General features: G+C 31.4%; 1 pseudogene; it reads left to right on the top strand.

Moving 5' to 3' along the window:
• Window positions 1-1,267: 1,267 nt before the first annotated feature.
• Window positions 1,268-3,113, top strand: LOC138348551 (uncharacterized; annotated as a pseudogene).
• The last annotated feature ends 14,498 nt before the right edge of the window (window positions 3,114-17,611 follow it).

Genomic DNA, 17,611 nt, shown 5'->3' with positions numbered 1-17,611 from the left:
TTATTTTTTCACTACCTTTTATCCATTCCATATATTTTCGTTGTTTATTTTTTACTCTTTTTGCTCCTATTTTATTGCCACATGGCGTAGTAAGCCACCAGTGCGTTTTTGTTATTATATGTGGGTAAAATTTGTCTAGAAATGGCATTCCTAGCAACATATCTTTTGTTGTGAATTCAAAATTATAGATTTCTTCTATTGTTAATATTTTATTCCATATTTGTATTTTTATATTTTTTGCTTTATATTTAATCATACTTCCTCCATTATTAAATCCTGTTACTACCATTGGTGTTTTTAATTTTTCCCATTTATCTTCTGTTAATAATTATATTTACATATATTTGCTTCTGCTCCTGTATCTATCATAGGGGTATAATATCTGTTGTGATATCCTTCTATGATAATTTTTGCGAGTATATATATTTTCATTATTCATTTTGTTCTTTTTATGATTATCTTCTTATTTTGACATGTTATTGTTAATTGTTCGTTTTCTATATTATATGGTTTAACTTTCTCTAGCCACTTTATTCCTAATGAGATATTATGGTTTCCTTGGTATATCTTAATTGTATTTTTAATGGAATTTCTCCTATAATTATTTCTTTTTCTGTTGTTTCTTCATTTGTATTTACTATTTCACTAGGTAATCAAGGGCATATGTGTCCTGTTTTCATAATTTCTTCTTCTAATACTAATTCTCTTGTTATATGATTTTCTTCTTGTCCTGTGTTTATCAAGATTTTATATTTTCTTTGGTCCATCATTCCCGTTATAAAATAATGATATGGTGTCGTTTCTTCTAATAAATTTTGTGGTATTTCATATTTTCTTTTAGATGTACTCATCCTTGATGAGGTAGCTCTAGTCAACATATTTAATGTACTTGTATTTGGTGTACTTGAGGTGCTTAATCTTTCTTTTACTATTTCCAAATCTCCTTCTGTATCAATTTCTTTATAGCTATAGTCATATAGTTTTTACCCAATATTGTAAGTATTCGTAATTTATCATTGGTCTCTGAATATATCTATATCTTCATATAAATCATGCATATCATAGTAAAGTTCATCTTGTATACTTTGTATGGTTAACTCAGTCCAACCTTGGGTTGTTATTTCTATTATTTCATATGTTACCAATTTGTCATAAATTTCTCTTTTTATATCACTACTAAGATTTTTTTAGTATATAGAGTAGTAATAACTTATAATCATCATCATCATCTATTAAATAAGTAATTGGATACCAAAACCAATAAGTGAACAATATAATTTCTTAGATCTAGATTGTGTCACAGACATAAATAAAGCATTATTACTATGGACAGGAAATATATCTAAATAGTTAATAGATAACAAAATAGAAACAACAAAAACACCGAGATACATAGAAAGAACATTCGTAGGAACAGCAAAATTATGGATAGAAAATCTACCCCCAGAAAGCTTAGAAGTACTTAAAAGTGATAAGAAAATGGATGGATCCCCATCAGCAACAAATATAGAAATATTAGATAAATACGAATCGGCAATAAGAAATGAATTTGGAGGTATGACCATAGATATAAAAGAACAAAACAGAGAAAAAAAATAAACAGACAGCTTATGACAAAATTATCTATATGTAAATGTGTTACATTGAACAATATACTTGTGCATTTAAAGAATATTACTACAAATCAAAATATAATTTAGATGAAGCAAGAGAGATAAGACAACAATATTTTACAAAATTACCAGAACCATTTAGCACAAAAATAATTAAAGATTGGGATAATGAAGGGATAGTAGATACTTTAGGAGCTAGAATAAAATTCCTATCTCAATGGTTTACACAATTATGTGAAAGCCAAAAAGAAAAATTAAAAATGGAAAAAGTACTAAATAAAAATTTAGCATGTTGCAAAAATAGAATGGCACCACAATTTGGATGTACAAATAAAAAACAAAAATCCAAAAGATATAAAAATTATAGAAAAAATAAAACTAAGTATAAATATAAACAACCAAGACGAAGGTATAATATAAAAAATTATAAAGTAAAAAGACCATATAAACCAAAGAGAAAGATATCCCAATGTACTTGTTACAATTGCGGAAAGATAGGACACATAGCTAAGGATTGTAAATTACCAAAAGATCCAAAAAGAAAACAAATAGCAGAATTAATCATAGACAATGAAAAATATATGCAAATAGAATACATAGACTATGAATTAAGTGATAACGACAGCATATATGAAGTATCAGATATAGAAACTGAAAATGAAGAAGAAAATTTAGATAATGAAATAGAAGAAGAAATATAATGTCTGAAAACGAAATAATATCTAAAGAAAATTATGAAAATGAAGAATTTCACACCAAAAGATTATATTTGATAATACAGTTTTTGAACAAATAAAAGGAAAAGAATTAGATTTAAGTGTTGAAAAGATACTTGAAATACCTACATTAAAAAACTGGTTTAAAAGACAAAAAGAAGAATACTATGTAGTTAGTCAAAAAGAACACGTCATAGACTGTAAATATACAAGCGGAAAAGCATATATACCTATAATAAGCAAACGAATAATAAACAAAGAAATACAAGACATAAAAAATAAAGCAGCTATAAAATATGTACATTTAGGAGGAACAGAAATACTAATAAAAGCTTGTTTCAGAGAAGGAATAGATACACCCATTGAAATATATTTAGCAGATGACTAAATAATACACCCTATAGAAAAAAGTGTAATAAGAGCAGTTAAAGGAAATTTAATATAACAAAAATTTAAATTTATAATAAGTGCTAATTATACAATAGCATTAACAGATACAAATATAGATAAATCATTAGTATTATATTGGAAAATGTCAGGAATAGAGTTAACACCAGGAAGTAAGGTATTCACAGCAAGATGTAAAAATCTATATATATTAACAACAAAACATAAAATAACAGCAAGGAATAAAATTGATAAGATAAAAATAGAAAATCCTTTTGAAAAAATAATTACTGTAATAGATAATAATGACTATAGCTATAAAGAAATTGATACAGAAGGAGATTTGGAAATAGTAAAAGAAAGATTAAGCACCTCAAGTACACCAAATACAAGTACATTAAATATGTTGACTAGAGATACCTCATCAAGGATGAGTACATCTAAAAGAAAATATGAAATACCACAAAATTTATTAGAAGAAACGACACCATATCAAATGGTAATACATTCCATTCATAGAATCCTTGTGGTACTGTGAATGTTGTTAATTGTTTAGATTCTTCTTCTAATTTTAGGTGGTAAAATCCTGATTTGCAATCAAATTTACTAAAATAGTTGTATCCTTGTATTTGTCTTATCTTTAATATTTTATTTGGTATTGGGTAGTTATATGTTTTAGTTTTGGCAACAGCCATGATAAGAATAACAAAAGAAAATGAAGAAATAGACAAATCAAGAGAAATAGAAAAAATAAAAGTAGAAGCAAAACAAGAAGTACAACATTTAGAAGAAATAAAAAAATACAAGAATAAACGAACTAGAAAAAGAATTAGCAAGATTAAAATTGTTATATGAAAATAAACAAAAAGAAAAACACGTAGAAAAAGAAAAAGAATTAACAAATAAAATAAACGAAATGGAACAAAAATTAAATGAAGATCTTGAGGTAAATGAAGTAAATGACCTTACTTCCTGGTGTTAACTCTATTCCTTACATTTTCCAATATAATACTAATGATTTATCTATATTTGTATCTGTTAATGTTACTGTATAATTAGCACTTATTATAAATTTAAATTTGAGCATGGGTACGCAATGCTTAATGCGTACTGGTATATGCTTGAAGTTGCGAATCCAGGAAGCAAGACGGCATTGTCGCTCGATGAAAATGGGAGGTTCCAATACTTTTTTGTATCATATGTTGCTTTGATAATTGGTTTTAAAGAAATGATAAAAGTAATACCCATTGATGGCAAATTTAAAAGGAGCAAGTATGGAGGAGTTCTGCTATCCGCGGTGGCACAAGATGCCGAGAATCATATATTTTCAGTGGCTTTCTGTGTCGTGGACAAGGAATGTCATGCCTCATATGAATATATTTTCTTAAAATATGAGAAGCTTTGTACATAATACTGATGAGTTGTTCATTATCTATGAAAGGCATCCAAGTATTCAAAATATGGTTTCGAGAATCTACCCTGCATCTCATTATGGTTGTTGCATGAGACACCTGGGGGAAAATATTTGAAATAACTTTCACAATTTAAAGGTAGTATCCCATTTTCATAAAGCAACAAAGGCGTACGATATATGTAAGTTCAATGATCATTTCAATCAAATAAGAGATTAGGTACCAAAGGCCGCTGAAACTCTTGAACGTATTGGATTTCATACAAAGAGTAGGGCATTTTGCCCGGGAAATAGGTACAATCTGAATTGAGTTTATTTTTACTTTATGTGTTTTGTTTGATTTTATCTGTTGTTGTTTAGATATAGCATTATGACGCCAAACATCGCGGAATCGGTGAATGTTATGTTTGATGTTGAAAGAGAATTTCCCATTGTCTCTCTATTTAATGAATAAACAGGAGATTTGCAATGTTATTTCACCAGAGGCGTATGGAACTGGTGCACTCCGCAAATAGATTTGTTACTTCAATTGAAAAAGACATATCAAAGTATGTCAACGCGGGCAACAAGTTATTGGCCCATCAAATCGCTAACTACAAGTTCAGTGTCATTGGTTATTGAGATGTTGCTACTGTGGATCTACAAAGAAGAACTTGCACTTGTAGAATTTTTTATTTGGACAAACTACCTTGTCCACATGTCATGGAAGCAATTCGATCCCAACATGGTAATGATTTTGGAAAACTCATATTTACTTGTACTCCTCTCCATATTGTTTAGTGGAAAAACACATAATGGCATATTGTCAGGAAATTCACCCTGTGCCAACTGAAGATTCTTGGATTGTCCCTTTGGATATCATACAGAGAGAAATACCTCCTCCATATGTTGATCCAAGCAAACCCAGAAGAAGGACATATAAGAAACGGCGTGGAGTTGGTGAATAATTTCCAACAAGAAAAAATATGTGTTTAGTATGTAGGTACTTTAACCACAAAAAAACTACATGCCCAAATCGAAATGCCCCATAAGAAGTGTTAAGTGTTGTGTTGTTGAATTTTAATGAATATTCATTCTTATATGAGGATAATCTCTATTATATAATCTTATTTAGAAATGCCCCAATTCGTGATTTTTTACTCTTCTTTGTTTTTGTGTCAACACATGTCAAATGTTGCTACAGGATATACTAGATGTGGCAACATATGCAACAAATGTTGCTACAGGCGAATCATCTATAGCAACACATGCCACATGTTGTGATTCGCCTGTAGCAATATTTGTTGCATGTGTTGCCACATATAATATATCTAAAATCACACTCCAACGTAATCATTATTTAAAAGAATATGTTGCCACAGACGATTATATGTAGCAACATATGACTCAAATGTTGCTACATATAATCATATGTAGCAACATATGACTCAAATGTTGTGACGAATGAATATTGCCATCAGCTGTAGCAACATTTGACTCAAATGTACTACATATTATCATTTGTAGCAACATATACTTCTAAATAATGATTACGTGGGAGTGTGATTTTAGATATATTAGATGTGGAAAAATATGCAATAAATGTTTCTACAGACGAATAAGTTGTAGCAACATATGCCACATGTTGTGACGGACGAATGTTGCTACATATAATCATTTGTAGCGACATATGACTCAAATGCTGCTACATATAATCATCTGTAGCACTATATGTCTCAAATGTTACTACATATAATCATCTTTAGCAACATATACTTTTAAATAATGATAACATGAGAGTGTGCTTTTAGATATATTAGATGTGGCAACATATGCAATAAATGTTGCTACAGACGAATAAGCTGTAGCAACATATGTCACATGTTGTGACGGACGAATCTTGCTACATATAATCTGTAGCAACATATGACTCAAATGTTGCTACATATAATAATATGTAGCAACATATACTTTTAAATAATGATTACGTGAGAGAGTGCTTTTAGGTATATTATATGTGGCAACATATGCAACAAATGTTACTACAGGCGAATCAACTATAGCAACATATGACTCAAATGTTGCTATATATAATCATTTATCCCAATATACTTTTAACTTATGATTACATGGGAGTGTGATATTAGATAATACCTTTTGTTTAATAATTACGACTCTTCAGTTCACTTTTTATAATGTCATGTCTTACAACATTTCAATATTGTTGTCCTTTATAAGAACACGAGAAGCGAGAGATAAGTCAAAAGTTATCTTCTCTTCTTCTTCATTCTAAAAAATGGCTTCAACTAGTTTAAACCTCTTTGAACCCCTCTCGACTGAACTAGTAATTCTTATCGTTTAAAGGGTTGCTTTCTACTCTCTAGAAGATTTAGTTAGTGTTAAATTTTGTTCTAGGTTCCTCAATGAAGTTGGTAATGAACGTTCTGTATATCAGAAGGTTACATTGGTCAGCTTTCCCACTTAACCTACATGGACGACGAATCAACATGTCGTGTCTTTCATGAATATTTGCATAGCATTGGAGAACTTAGAAGACATATATAGAAAAGGCGTGGTAATTTTACTGTTTTTAGTTCTTTTTCACCTTGAATCAATTTATTTTGTAATCTTAATGTGTTTTTTCTTTTATGATTTGATTTTTTCAATCGTAATGATCCAACTGCACTGAGAATGGTTAAAAAAGCAGTATAAGGTGGCCACCTTGGTGCAGAGTATGTGCTTGTCTTTTATAAGAACACGAGAAGCGAGTGAGAAGTCAAAAGTTGTCTTATCTTCTTCTTCATTCTCAAAAATGGCTTCAACTAGTTTAAACCTCTTCGAACCCCTCCTGACTGAACTAGTAATTCTTATCGTTGAAAGGGTTGCTTCCTACTCTCTAGAAGATTTAGTTAGTGTTAAATTTTGTTCTAGGTTCCTCAATGAAGTTGGTAATGAACGTTTTGTATATCATAAGGTTACATTGGTCAGCTTTCCCACTTAACCTACATGGATGAAGAATCAACATGTCGTGTCTTTCATGAATATTTGCATAGCATTGGAGAACTTAGAAGACATATACAGAAAAGGCGTGGCAATTTTACTATTTTTAGTTCTTTTTCACCTTGCATCAATTTATTTTTTAATCTTAATGTGTTTTTTCTTTTATGATTTGATTTTTTCAATCGTAATGATCCAACTGCACTGAGAATGGTTAAAACAGCAGTAGAAGGTGGCCACCGTGGTGCAGAGTATGTGCTTGCCGTAATTTTAATCGTTGAAGGAAGTATTTCCATGAGAGAAGGCTTGATGTACATTGCCAACATGAAAAAAACATGCCAGTAATAGTGAGAAGATGTCGACACCATTTGCGGTGCATTTTAAATCGAATGTGGGTGCAAGAACCTAATTTTTTGGTGTAAGACCCATATGTTGCAATGTGCATCAACCCCAACAAAATGCCCGCAAGATTGTTTGGCCCAGAGGAAGTGACGATGAAGATGATATTCATTGCGAATTGTGTATTTGTGATTTAGAACTAGATTATCTAGTTAAATTTCTTTCGCATGCTACTGTGTGGGAATGATTTAATTTAATTTCTGTTGAAGATGGTGTTGATTTAATTGTTTTTTTGTATTTATTTTGAAATTATATATGTGGCAACATATTATATTCCATATGGTGGAAATGTTGCCTTAACTTGTTTAGTACTTATTTTCGAATTATGATTTAACAAATTATGGTCGTACACAACACTTTCTATTGTTATACCTTATTATTATTGATTATTTATGTTCTAAATCACTAAATTTTGGTTCAAATTTCCATTTTTCCTTTCCTAAATCGATCGAATCATCTATTAGTGTCTCCTTGATTTTTATCTGTAGCAACATATGCATTTTCTGTTGTTAAATTCGCAACATATAATGAAATTGTTGAAACATATAATTATAACAAATGATCTTTTGGGACTTAATTTAATTAAATTGTCACGTAATTCGATATGTAACACCAATATATAGTCCTACAACATCTCTAAGTAACAAATTATGGTCGTTAACAACACTATCCATTGGATTATAGCAATTATATTTATAAAGACAATCATCTCACTAGTTCATCATACATTGTCCTAGTAAATCCATATGTTTAGTTATATAACACCCTTCTAAATCATTGTTTGAAATGTTATATCTTATTATTATTGATTATTTATGTTCTAAAACACTAAATTTTGGTTCAAATTTCCATTTTTCCTTTCCTAAATCGATCAAATTGTCTATTAGTGTCTCCTTGATTTTTCATTTGTAGCAATATATGGATTTTGTGTTGTTAAATTCGCATCATATAACGAAACTGTTGCAACATATAATTATAACAAATGAATCTTTTGGGGCTTAATTCAATTAAATTATCATGTAATTCGATATGTAACACCAATATATAGTCCTACAACATGTCTAAGTAACAAATTTTGGTCGTTAACAACACTCTCCATTGGATTATAGCAATTATATTTATGAAGACAATCATCTCACTAGTTCATCATACATTGTCCTAGTAAATCCATATGATAGTTATATAACATCCTACTAAATCGTTGTTCCACATGTTATTCCTTATTATTACTGAATATTTATTTTCTAAATCACTAAAATTTGGTTCGAATTTCTATTTTTCCTTTCCTAAATCGATCAAATCGTCTATTAGTGTCTCCTTGATTTTTCATCTGTAGCAACATATGCATTTTCTGTTGTTAAATTCGCAACATATAACGAAACTGTTGCAACATATAATTATAACAAATGATCTTTTTGGGATTAATTTAATTAAATTGTCACGTAATTCGATATGTAACACCACTATATAGTCCTACAACATGTCTAAGTAACAAATTACGATCGTTAACAACACTCTCCATTGGATTATAACAATTATTTTTATAAAGACAATCATGTCACTAGTTCATCATACATTGTCCTAGCAAATCCATATGATAGTTATATAACACCCTTCTAATCATTGTTTCAAATGTTATATATTATTCTTATTGATTATTTATGTTCTAAATCACTAAAATTTCGTTCAAATTTCCATTTTTGCATTCCTAAATCGATCAAATCGTCTATTAGTGTCTCCTTGATTTTTCATTTGTAGCAACATATGCAATTTCTATTGTTAAATTCGCAACATATAACGAAACTGTTGCAACATATAATTATAACAAATGTCTCTTTTTTAAAAGTGGTCCAATGATAGGCAAAGCCCATTCTGTTTAACAAAAAGTAAAATAGGCCCAACCCATTCTAGAATACGTTTTCGTTTTCATTTTTATTTCAAGAATAGGATTTTCAAATTTTTCATCTTTGCCGCTTCAGTTTTGGTGCCTTTTTCACTCTCTCTCTCTCTCTCTCTCTCTCTCTCTCTCATAGGATGTCCCAGATAAAACCTGTCGCTTCACATTAAATGTAATGATCTTATTTGATTTTCTGTCAGTCACACTGTTATATATTTGATTCACCTTTAGTTCAACCAAATTTCAATACTCCCATGGTATGATGTCAAATGCTATACTTAGTCGAATTTGATGATGAAAATGATACTACATTGAATGTTAAAATGTATTGCAAACATGGAGATCTACTTTCAATGCAAACTTTATGGTCAAAAGACAATCCAGGTCGCAGATTTTGGTCTTGTCCATGATATCGTGAATGTATGTTTATTTCTAAAATATTTGGAGATTTCAGTTCTCTTTATTTTTTTAATTAAAATTTATTTCTTTGTGGTATTTTACCTTTTTATTTTTCTTTCATTTATACTAGAACCATTGAATTCCTTAGATACCGATTCCTATCCCGAAAACGCATTTTCTCCTCTTTTATTTTATTAACTATCTTCTATAGGAGACCCTTTCTTTGTCCAATCGAAAATGATTTTATCATTTTTGAAGGAGAATTCATGCAACTTCTTTAGATGGAGAGATCACGAAGATGTTTATGTACGATCAAAGTTCGTTATTTCCGATTGCCGAACAAAATTAAGGAGTTGGACAATGTTGATGAAAGTCAGTCATATCAAAAGAAGTACCAAATGCGGGATGAAGGAGAAGAAAAAGATCAAATATTGTAGCATCTAGAAGCTAATGTTGGTGTTCTTTGTTTTTTTTTCTTGTATTTTTAAGAATTACCAAAAGGAATTTTGTAGGTGATACAAAATTATTATATAGTTGTGTACAACCAATACAATTATCATAGTTGTGGAATTAAATAGACGTATTTTTGCACTCCTAATCAACAACAAATTATTATGTAGTCGTGAAAGACGAATGTTGTGATATACGCTTTAGCTGTAGCAACATATAACTCAAATGTTGCTACATTTGTAGAAACATTTGACTCAAATGTTGCTACATATAATCAAATCTAGCAACATATGACTCAAATGTTGCTACATGAAATCATTTGTAGAAGAAACATATGACTCAAATGTTGCTACATATAATCAGCTGTAGCAACATATGACTCAAATATTGCTACAGAAAATCATCTGTAGAAACATATGACTCAAATGTTTCTACATATAATCAGTTGTAGCAACATATGACTCAAATGTTCTTAAATAAAATTATCTGTAGAAACATATGAGTCAAATATTGCTACAGATAATCATATGTACCAACATATGTCACATATTGTGACGGATGAATGTTGCTACATATAATCAGTTGTAGCAACATATGACTCAAATGTTGCTACATAAAATTATCTGTAGAAACATATGACTCAAATGTTGCTACATATAATCAGTTGTAGCAACATATGACTCAAATGTTTCTATATAGAATCATCTGTAGAAACATATGAGTCAAATGTTGCAACAGATAATCATATGTAGCAACATATGCCACATGTTGTGACGGACGAATGTTGCGATATACGCATTAGCTGTAGCAAAATATGACTCAAATGTTGCTACATATAATCATCTATAGAAACATATGGCTCAAATGTTGCTACATATAGCAACATATGTAACAAATGTTGCTACAGGCGAATCATCTGTAGCGACATTGTCAAATGTTGTGACAGACAAATTGATAAAATAAACATTGCCTTTAATTACATTGTATTTAAGATAAAATAAAATAACATAATTGATAAATTAAACATTGTCTATAATTACAAGCATAATGTCAATGTTTTAAGCTCTGAGATATTATCCCATAAGCCCAAATGTATTGCATCCGTTCAATTGGATTGTCATATAACAGTGAACTGGGTGGATGCAAATCTGTTTGACTAATCAAATGCTCAATGAATGCAATGGAATATGACCCGCAACCGATCCACTTGTATTTTGTACCATTGGTTAGATTCGACCGTTAAATTCTCATGGTTGAGTGATCAACTTCTCTAGCAAATTATTCATTATTCCATTCTGTTTTAGCAATTTAGGCAGCAACTTGAAGACAGGTTGTATGAGTGTGAAAAACTTGTCATGTTCCATAACCACCAGGTTGCAGTATAAACATTGATTAATCCCTCGTGCAAGAGAATTTTCGAGAGTCACTAAATGGTTACCGGACGTGTTCACGGCTGTCAAAATCCTTTTTGCATCAAGCCAATCCATGCCTCTAGGAGTTGGCCTAATACCCCTGACATAGTCAATCATATCATCATCCCATACAAAGTCATCTAGTAACTGACTCATGCTTTTATCACCTGACATTGTTTCCCCATCTCTCATTTGATTATATTTATGTAGGAAGTTCGTATAGAAGTTGAGATCAAGGATTCTATCTCTGGGATCATAGTCGTCTGGGTATTTCCAATGCCTCTGATGCATGAGGTTAAGGATTTCGTCAATATACTGAAATAAAAAATAATATTAAATAGTTAGAAAGAGTAGTCACTAAAAAGACATAAGAAATAGTTAATAATATAAAAAGTAGCATTACCCAGTCTTCCCACCAAACGGTTAGGCTTGTCATGTTCCTAAAATCTTGACCGGTAAAAACATGCATGTCGTATTCCATTCAAATATCCTTTGCACTGGTCACCTTAATTACTGCTTCTTTTTCAACTACAAAGGGATGCCTATAAATATTCAAATTTTTATACTCTATCACAACTTCCTCCATTACCGCCCTTGGAATTTCTCCAAACATCTTCCTCTTCAAATTTGCATTGCCTTCGCAAATGATTCTTTTCTCCGCTTGGCCTTTGGAGTATATACATGCCGCACATTCTTTGATACAATGCCCTTCACACCCCTCTTATTTTTTTAATTCATTGACAGCTTTACTCAATTTTTATAGATACATGATAGAATCTTCATCATGTTTCTTACACTTTTCATAGAGAAATACACAACATCATCTACAAGTGGTAGCCCCTTCGTGTTGTCCAGCACCAGAAGCACCAACACCAGCACCATCATCAACACTAACACCAGCACCATCATCAGCATCAGTACCATCAAAAACAACTAATTCATGAATGACTTCATTAGGAACTCTATCTCTTTTGATGGTTGTTGCTCTAGACAAACACCATTTTAACTCTATCCACAACAAGATCAAAAATGTTTTCAACCAACCTTAGAGTTATTAGATATGACATTTACAATTCCTCTTCTGTTAGGGTAATCCATGGATGGAAAACCTAAAATTGTAAAAATGAGTCATCAATAAGAATTATCTGTTGCTACAGATGAATTGTTTGTTGCGACATGTGTCACAAATGTTGCTACAGATGAATCATCTCTAGCAACATGTGTCACATGTCGCAACACATGACTCATCTGTAGCAACATTTGTGGCACATGCCACAACAGAAGAGTCATCTGTAGCAACATTTGTGGCACATGTCGCAACACATGATTCGTCTGTAGAAATATTTGTGTCACATGTAGCAATAGATGAATCATTTATTGCAACATTTGTGGCACATGTCGCAACAGATGAGTCATCCGTAGCAACATTTGTGGCATATGTCGCAACTCATGATTCGTCTGTAGCAACATTTGGGTCACATGTAGCAACAGTTGAATCAGCTGTAGCAACATGTGACACAAATGTAGTAACATATGCCTATAATATACTAATAATAACTTACTGCATCAAAAGGAGGGTTAAAAATATCTGGAATATGCCCTTATTTGGTAGTTTTTGTTCTTTCCATCAACCATCTCATAATCCTTGGGGATGATCTCTCTTTTTCTGCAATTACTTGATGGGTCAAATAAGGAATGGCTTCAAATGCTCTGGCCTATAGAAAAGGAAAACCTATCAATAATCAAATGTTGAATTATTACTTAATATAATATAAAAAGATTAAAAAATATTCAGCTTTACCATGAAAGCCCATGGAAACCCAAACAAGTTACTGGTCTTTTCTCCTAAAGGCCTCACCATGTAGTCGACAGTTACATGAAAACTCTCATGACCCCACGGATAGTTCTTGAAATCTTCAATTTTCTGACAGAAATGGACATACTTTAAATGTATGTTGTTGCCTGGATCCTTCGGCAAAAGTATATTATGTGTAAACAAAAGTAAGAACAATGACTCCTTATGCTTTCTTGGTGTATCCACCCGTTCAACAAACTTAATAAGTCAAAATTTTTAAAGCTTTCAGCAACAAGGGATATCAAGTCCTACTCCTCAGTTGGCAGTGATTGTTGTCCTGCTTCTGTTATTTCTTTAACTACTTTCTTTCTTCGTGGTTATGTTTTAATTAGGGATGGGCTTAACAAGAGGATGACATTTTAGCTCTGTAACTATGGCAAACTCTCTTATGCCAAAGAAAACTGGCATGCCACAATAATTGATTAGAATCTCATCCTACTTATTGGGAATTTCAAAAATGAACCCTTCTTTTTAGAAATTCATACACGATGGTCATTTGGAAACGTGAAAGTGGATCAATGGGTTAATCAAGAAAATGACCAAAACAGCTATTTCTGAAAAAATCTTCCAATTGATTTCTCCTGAGGATATCCCTGAATTTGACGAAAGGTCTTCCCAGGACTGACCTAATAATGCTGCCTGATGCACAGGAAAAGTGTCTGCATTGATGATTTTAATCTCATGATCACGATTAGCATTGAACTCTTCATGAAGTTATTGTTCTTCTTCATGAACTTCGTTTATTTTTTCTTGTTGTGCCACAATTTCTACTTCTGTATTTTCCCCTTCTTCTTCCTGAACTTTATTTATTTTCCCTTGTTCCTAGACCTCTTCTTGTTTTTCATCTTCTTCCTCCACTAATTGTCTTTGTTCATATTCCTTTTGACAAAATTCTACTTCTGCTTGAGAAGAAGAAACTGCTTCAGTTGCAAGATTTTTTAAAAGTGTAGTATTTTCGTTCCTCTTCCTAGCAATTTTAGACCTAGCCTTCTTCTGTATTTTTGTTTGGTCAGATGTATCAATATCAAGTTTTCTTTTGACAGGAATCCTTATATTTGCATCTGCAACCACAAAAATTAAAAATTTGAAAGCTCAAAAATGAGGTACAACCACAAGTCCAAACAGGGCAATAAGGAGATAGCAAGCAAATGCATTTCAAATCCTAATTAAATATTACATGATAAGATATATATCAACGATAAAGTAGAAATTATGAGGACAACACAAGCACCGCCTTTGCTATAAAAGATGATCTGTGAAAGAAGGAAGAGAAGAAGAGAAGAGAAGGAGAAGTGTATTGTACTGGCAAAGGGAGAGGAGAGGAGAAAACTGAAATTAATTATTATTATAATAAATAAATAAATCTTGGAATACGAAACGACACATTTATAGAAGAGAGGAGAGAGGAGTTGAGAGGGGAGAGGAAAATGAAAATTAAAGTCATTTAATTTTTTTAATTAGGACGATTCAGTGTGACATATGTTGCCACATATATACTATATGTTGCTACATATATACGATCTATTATCACATATAATTTTGTCGTGTTTATTACTACAGAAATTACATATGTTGCGACGCATATACTATCTGTTGATATAGATGATTCGCTCTGTTGCCACATATAATTTTGATCCTTTCTATTATAATTGACATTTGTTTAAACAAAATCAAAATAATCATAAAAAAATATTTTAATACATAACCACCTATCTAATCAATGGTTGTAAACACAACATATTCATCGATCTTAACTTTTTTTTTGTTCTACGCATCTCTAGGTCTTCATTGTCACTAACACAACCATTTTGAGCCTTTACAATCCCATAGTTCCATAGGAGTGAAGCATATCTCAAGCGAAGGTGTCAACATTAATTCCACATGATGGTACTTGTAATCCATCACTCAAATACTCAGCGTATGCAGCAACAAAAATTTCACAATCTCTGCATGGTATATCATCAATCAGAAAATATAGTAATATCATATTTCGATAGTCGTAAGACAAAATAATATTGTGATACTTACAGACTACTGCTTTCTTGTTGGGAAATACCACTAACATGACTGACTTCGAATGGGTGAGATTTGTTCTTTCCTTGGTGACATTTAAGAACTGACAGTTGGTTCACTCATTTTTGCTGAAAAAATCCACTCAACTCAAGGTACTTTGGCAACATTGTAGCCGTCTTTTGAATCTCGGAGGATAGTTTTCTATTAGACCTATTTGAGGACATGGAATCATACACTAATGCACCGTTCCTTCAAGGCAACAACTGTCAAGACCCAATGGAATTCCGCATTACTATTTACAGAGAAATAAACATCATTCGTCAAGTGTCAAGGCATTCCAGAAGGTATATCATACCCTTTGATTATGTCAATGATTTTATCCTCATATTCACTATAATTGTCAATGTATGTTTTGAAAAAACAACTAGTGGTTGTATATTCATATTTAGAATGAATCTGCTGCTTCGACTTCTTAAGCATATAGAAAAATATGACATCCACATACTGCACACATAGATGAAACAAGTGTATCAATTTAATTATATATATTCATGTACTAAACAATAAATATAAAAGTGGGCATGAATTTACCTCATCATTCCAACACCTATTGGGTTGAGACATTACATAGAAACAATCCTTATTCATTGGAAATGCAACTACTAAATCAAGTAGGTTAAATTCAAGTTTTGAGCAATTGTCTAAGTAGTGATCCTCCTTGTTTTCTCTGCAATTTTGTAATCATTATAAATCATTATTTATTGGACAACAAGAAAAAATTCTAATAATAGTTGAACGACCTTACTTTACTTACTTTTTTGCATGATGCTTGTAAAGACCCTCGTTTATCCATTGCGAAAAGAATGACATTAGTTCAGTTGGACCCTCACCGTCAATGTTAAAACCTTCAAATGGATATTGTCGCTTCACATCACAACTGACAACTTCAACTTTCTTCCCTTTCTTTTTCGCTTTCGCCTTTTCTTTCTCCTTCTCCTTCTGCTTCTTCATCTCCTTTGCCTTCTTCTTCTTCTCCTTCTCCTTCTCCTATTTTGCCTTCTTCTCCTTCTCCTTCTCCTTCTCTTCATTTGCCTTCTTCTTCTTCTCCTTCTCCTTCTCCTGTTTTACCTTCTTCTCCTTCTCCTTCTCTTCATTTGCCTTCTTCTCCCTCTCCTTGTCCTTCTTTGCCTTCTCCTCCTTCTCCTCCTTTGCATTCTTCTCCTTTTCCTTCTCCTCCTCCTTCTCCTCCTTTGCCTTCTTCTCCTTTCTTTCTTCTCAATAATCATAGTAAGTGTTTAATAAATAGATTTTTTCAATCTCCTACATTTCAAAGGTTGTGAAGTCTTCTTGGATCTTTGCACAACAATATTATGAGACATTTTTTAAAAAATATCAGTGAGTTTTTAACACGATCAATAAAATAATCATATTGCTACTCACATTTTTCGGATAGACAAAAAGAGCATTTCATGTTAGAACATTGAGTTGTTGTCATGAATGAATCTTCTTGTATCATTTCATCTACAAGGTAAATAAAAAATGTTGAGATTTTACAATTCATGATAAAATAATAATAGCAGTATGTTGAAACCGATGGATAGTTTGTTGCGATAAAATTAACATTATGTTGTCACATATGTACTTGCTGTTGCACAACATATAGATCTTATGTAGCAACAGATGCATCATATGTTGACACATCTGTACAGATTATTACAACATTTGAATCTTATATGGCAACAGATGACCAACATATCACTAAAGTGTGGAACATACACTAAATATATTTTGGACGCCTGAACAACACTATATTTCTAAAATCAAATCAATAAAATCGCCAAAAAAAGAACAACAACAAAAAAAATGACTTATCACTAAATGATAACATTACAGATACAAATACATGAAGATAAGGATTTTTTGAGTTGACTGATTTTCTTTCAAAAATAATAAATAATACATATCATTAAGTCGATTATTCAATTTTTTTTATCCACATAACATTTTATTATTCATTAATCTAAGAAAAAAACTTCAAAACTGTAAAATATTTCAAAAAATAACTTACCCATTTCTAATCGAA

Source organism: Solanum lycopersicum, chromosome 5 (assembly GCF_036512215.1).
Source record: "Solanum lycopersicum chromosome 5, SLM_r2.1".
Taxonomy (NCBI): domain Eukaryota; kingdom Viridiplantae; phylum Streptophyta; class Magnoliopsida; order Solanales; family Solanaceae; genus Solanum; species Solanum lycopersicum.
This window is presented reverse-complemented; position numbering and strand designations above follow the sequence as displayed.